The 5363-nt window shown below is 36.4% G+C and overlaps 1 non-coding gene across 1 annotated transcript; it reads right to left on the bottom strand.

Moving 5' to 3' along the window:
• Positions 1-797: 797 nt before the first annotated feature.
• Positions 798-902, bottom strand: LOC149474162 (U6 spliceosomal RNA). The gene has a single exon (XR_016312179.1). It is a non-coding gene; the product is annotated as a U6 spliceosomal RNA (small nuclear RNA).
• Between the last annotated feature and the right edge of the window lie 4461 nt (positions 903-5363).

Raw genomic sequence — 5363 nt, 5'->3', positions numbered from 1 at the left:
AACATGGGTTACCTGTCTTTTGGAAGTTTTAGAGAACATTTGTGGGGGAGCCCCAAGTGTGTTTTTTTTATATATAAATTCTTTATTTAGAAACAACATTAACACAAACATCATGTAAAATCCATGTAAGTCATCAAAAAATAAATAAAAATGCAAAGAGATTTTTCCATATTTTAAAGATAGGGTGCAAATGCATCAACCAAGAAGATAACATGACGATCAGTGGTAGTCATTTTCGCGATCCAGATTGTGATAATTCTTTCAATCTCAGTGCTATTCAAATATCAGTTTGGCATACACATTTAATTAGTAATTAGCATAGTCTAGATCAGGGGTCTCTAAACTGTGGCCCGCAGGCCAGATGTGAATGTCTTTATCAGACCCTTGAGACACTATTCCATCCACTGATAGGAGGCACTATTCATCCCACTGACCTCAGTGAAGAGACACTATTCCTTCCTCTGACACCAGAGATGGAGAACTAATTCTAATACTTACACCAATTACAGAGCACTATTCCTCTCACTGACACCAATTATGGGGCACTATACTGACAGCAATGATGTATTTCTTTTTACTCCCACAGACCACTGAGCCTATGGCATTGTTTACTTCCACCAATGCCAAAGCATTTTCTACTCCCATTGGCCACAGTCTGCCCCCAAAGCTTGAAGGGCAGTAAACTGGCCCTTTATTTTGAAAGCTTGGAGACACTTGGTCTAGATAAAGGTCATTGTTCCAAAACGTGTGTTTCTTTGGGTGACATGTTTTTGGGTTGGGAAGGGACAGGGATAAGGAAAAAAAATGAGTACTTTATACATTTGTGTCATCTTTGTGCAGCAGCCATGCTCATCTTTTGTGTATTGTTTCAATTTTAGTATAGGTCCTTCTGTTGCAAGGATTTTTAAAATGTAATGCAGTGCAAATTTTATGTGAATTTTCTTGCTTTTCATTTTTGGCATTTCCTGTCTCCATTTTGTTGTGAAATTTAGCCAAGACCACTCTCTTAGGGTGAACAAAAGATGTTTTTATTGACACATGCAGATGCATGGACCAGTCCTCCAGGGGAGAACTGGCCAACAGTTGCTCTTTCACATCGGTTATTTATACTGTGTAAGAGGCACAAACATGGTTGGTCAACATTTTTAAACAATAGCAGCTTGTCGCCATATCTAATTTGGAATAAATTACCAAATATGGCCTGCCACATTATAAATAGATAACAAACAAGGTGCAGGGCAATCTTTGACATATGTTCCCAGATGGCCATGTGATAAAACATTCTTAGCTTGCTGATTTTAGCTACCTAAAAGGTCCTGAGAAGTTCATGACACAGGTTTGAACCATAATGTATTCATTTACAGTTATAGTATAGTTTATGTATCTATTTGATATATAGGGCCTACTCCCTTGTCAAGGTCTAGTGGTATGAGGTCTTTATCTGCAGTCTTTTGCTTTTTGGCCATAAACCTCTGTATATCCTAATTTGGTGTGCAGAGTCAACGAGCCCAGCAAAAAGGAGCAAGGCTATGGACAGTGGGAGAGAGGCAGCATACATCCAATTTTCTTTCTGCAGGCACATGGGAAATATTGACATGTAACTTAAAAAACACACTAATTAAAATGCATATTGCCTTTTTAGTGTGTTTCTTTGCCATTGATTATAATGTCAGACATGATTTTACAAAAAGGCACAAAAGATGCAGCAAGAAGGATTTTTAAAAATACATTGAAATGCCCTTTAAGCCAATGCACTGATGTGAAGAGCTTCTTAGATTGATCATTCTCATTACTGTATATTGCATCTTGTACAAAGGAGAAAATATACAATCAGATTTACTAACTGTGTTGGAATTTACATTAACCAACAAAATTACTGTAAGATTTAATTCAGTCACAATAAAAAAAAAATGGCATATGTTTTTTAGACCATGTGCAATAATCTCAATGCATCCAATTTACTGAGAATTAATATTTAACTTTGAAGAAGCTTATTTTTACCTAGCTACAGTGAATTTGTTTTTTTTCCTAAGGAAATCAGATTGATATCTGGCCATGCTATTCTGTACTGTAGAATGGAAAACCTCTGTGACTTATTATGACAATAGAAAAGTCCTTAGAGTTTGATTGCTTGGTTCTGTATTTCTGACAATTGCACTGAAAAGAAAAGCACAGTTTGGCAGCCAAGTAATTCTAGCTCTTTGTGTCCCAACGGAGATGGCAAATCTGCTTGTGTGTGTTTTAGCTTCTTAAAGCCTGGAGGAATGTACATAATATCGGATGAACTGGCACAGTGCCTGCTCTTGCTGCAACAGGTTCATCTCTGCTTTAGAGCTAGCTAGGGACTTGCCTGAGTAAGATCTCTTTGCTTGCGAGATGGCTCAAGTATAAACATAATACATGTTAATAAGACTCTATGGTTGGCTGGAAAAACTTTTCCAAATCAGTTATAGTAGTTTGAGACCTACACTAGAGATGCTCACAACAGAAAAATTCCTTTTGTTTTGGGTTAAATCAATAAGTAAATGATTTCGTTTCCTCTTATTCGTTATGTTAGAATGATTCATTTTCAGAATTCATTTTGTATATTTGGATTCATTTCATATATGCATTGTTCCAAATCGAATAGTATTTTCAGAAGTTATTTCCGAAGCTTGGATATATCCATTTGAATGTGTTAATTTGTTATTTCAAGAGATTACTCATGCACTCTGAGTCATCCTTGCTAGACCAACCCACAAAGAGAAATTGTATGAGCTGAAATAATGATTTAATACAAAACTAACTTTGTTCCTTTTGTTCTTTATGTTATTATTCTGAGATTCTGATGGATTCACCTCCATCCAACCCGAACGTAATAATCAGTAATCATCATCTTATTGCACTTATATACCTTATTATATTTATTACAGTATGTTTTAATTTCATATGTACTGAATGTTTTATCATAAAAAAAAATGTTAATGCAAAATTTAAATGAAATGGATCTCAATCAGTTTGGATTATTTGTTATGCTGTTAACGTTATTTCGGATGCTTCAAACATGAACAAACAGCCCAAACTATTACATCATATCATCTGAATGAAACAAATTAATATTAATTAATTTGTTGCTTTGTTATAAGTTATTTCAGATTAATTGAAATTCGTTACTAAACAATTCACACATGTCTAATCTACAGTTTAATGGCCCTCTCAGTGCACTATTACTGTCAATGGAGGACTGGCGAATTGCCCTATTAGTTCGCTGGGACCATGAATGGCCTGACTCCTCAAACATGTGTCCAACCCAAACCTGAATCATGACATTACAAACATTTAATAATGTGAAAATTGTATTATAATGACTTTCAAATAAATTTCATAATTTCCAATTTGTATAAATATACACACAATGCTCAAAGCAATATCGTTTGGGACTCGTGTATAAATGTTTTATGTGAATACAATGTTTATATGCTAGCTAACGTCTCCTTTGCTACTAATATAAGTACAGACTTGCACATTGTATTAATTTCTATTTTTATTAGCACAATGCCACAATGCAGCTCTTTAACACCCATTTACATCTGAGCATTTTATAGCTTGAAACTACAAAATGCTTAGAGAGAACAAAATCAAGGATTTCTTATAGTGGTGGGTAAAACAACCCAGCCAACCTGAAGCCAAATGCCCGAAACTCAAAAACGTTTTGGAGCTACATTTGTAGCTTGATTCAGGTAGATTCTACCATTTTTCAGGTGTTTTTAGTTCCATTGAAATACATAGCTTGTTTAGACGCTCATTTAAGGGCATTTTCCAGCTCATATGAAAAGTTACCTCTTTAGCAAGAAATGACAATATTTTGCCAGGAATCCACAAAATAGCTATTTTGGTACCGGGCAAGATGGAGGAGATGATCTCTTTGATTGACCCGGAGTCCTTCATCAGGATGGTAAGAGAGCACCACTGTATCTATGTCATCCAGGACTCCTGTTACAACAGCAGAGTGAACAAGAGGAGAGCATGAGATCAGATTTGCAGACCGATGTTTCTGGATTGGGAGAAATTCATCAGCCCAGTGAGAAGTAAGTTCTGCAATCTATTGCACCTGTTTAGCAAGGACACTATATGCTGTGCCTCACTGCAAGTTGCAACCTGTTTATTAGTTTTGCATTACACTCAGATCTGCTGGTAGAAATCCTGAAGCCCCATACAGCCTACCTGCCAGCCCCCCCACAATCTTAGATCTAAAAAAAGATGTTTCTTTTATCAAAAAAACAAGTTAAAATCAATTTTTCTTATTTTCATTTAATAATCCTTTCTTTTCGTTTTTGTGAAATATGACCTTTTTAATGAAATATGACATGTTTACCTGCCCCACCCTCCCTATTCTGAACCCAATCCTCCTGTTCCCTGCAGGAGCTGGTGGGAGGGAGAGGAGGACAGTAGCACAGCATGGGAACACACAGTGTCAGTGATAAGGGAGTACAGCTGGCTATAATGCTCCTCATGTGCCTGGGACCTCCTGATTTCTGAGAGGGCCTTGGCCTTAAACAGAGGGGCTGACTGTACTACCTTATGCCCACATGTACCCTTAGTATGTATGTCCTTGTGTTGGTTATTGTGTATATACATATACAGTGTATATATACAGTTGTGTTCAAAATAATAGCAGTGTGTTGAAAAAAGTGAATAAAGCTCAAAATCCTTCTAATAGCTTTTATTTCTATACACACAAATGCATTGGGAACACTACACATTCTATTCCAAATCAAAACATGAAGAAAAATATATCAAATTTGTGTTGTTCCTCTAAAAAAATTGAAGAAAAGTGAATATTAGACTGTTAAAAAAATAGCAGTGTTTGTATTCTTCTTTACAAACTCAAACATTCACTATATAAACTGATAAATGTTTGAAGATTTTGCTTTCCTTTGAATCACTTAATTAATATTTAGTTGTATAAGCACTGTTTCTGAGAACTGCTGTACATCTGTGTTGCATGGAGTCAACCAACTTCTGGCACCTGTGAACAGGTATTCCAGCCCAGGATGATTGGACTACATTCCACAGTCCTTCTCTATTTCTTGGTTTTGCCTCAGAAACTGCATTTTTGATGTCACCCCACAAGTTTTCTATTGGATTAAGATCCGGGGATTGGGCTGGTCACTCCATAACATCAATCTTGTTGGTCTGGAACCAAGATGTTGCACGTTTACTGGTGTGTTTGGGGTCGTTGTCTTGTTGGAACACCCATTTCAAGGGCATTTCCTCTTCAGCATAAGGCAGCATGACCTCTTCAAGTATTCTGATGTATTCAAACTGATCCATGATCCCTGGTATGCGATAAATAAGCCCAACACCGTAGTATGAGAAACATC

Source organism: Staurois parvus, unplaced genomic scaffold (assembly GCF_062004578.1).
Source record: "Staurois parvus isolate SC_StPar_1 unplaced genomic scaffold, SC_StPar_1.0 ptg000011l, whole genome shotgun sequence".
NCBI classification, from domain to species: domain Eukaryota; kingdom Metazoa; phylum Chordata; class Amphibia; order Anura; family Ranidae; genus Staurois; species Staurois parvus.
Note: the sequence above shows the minus strand (reverse complement) of the source record. Positions and strands in the feature narration are given on the sequence as shown.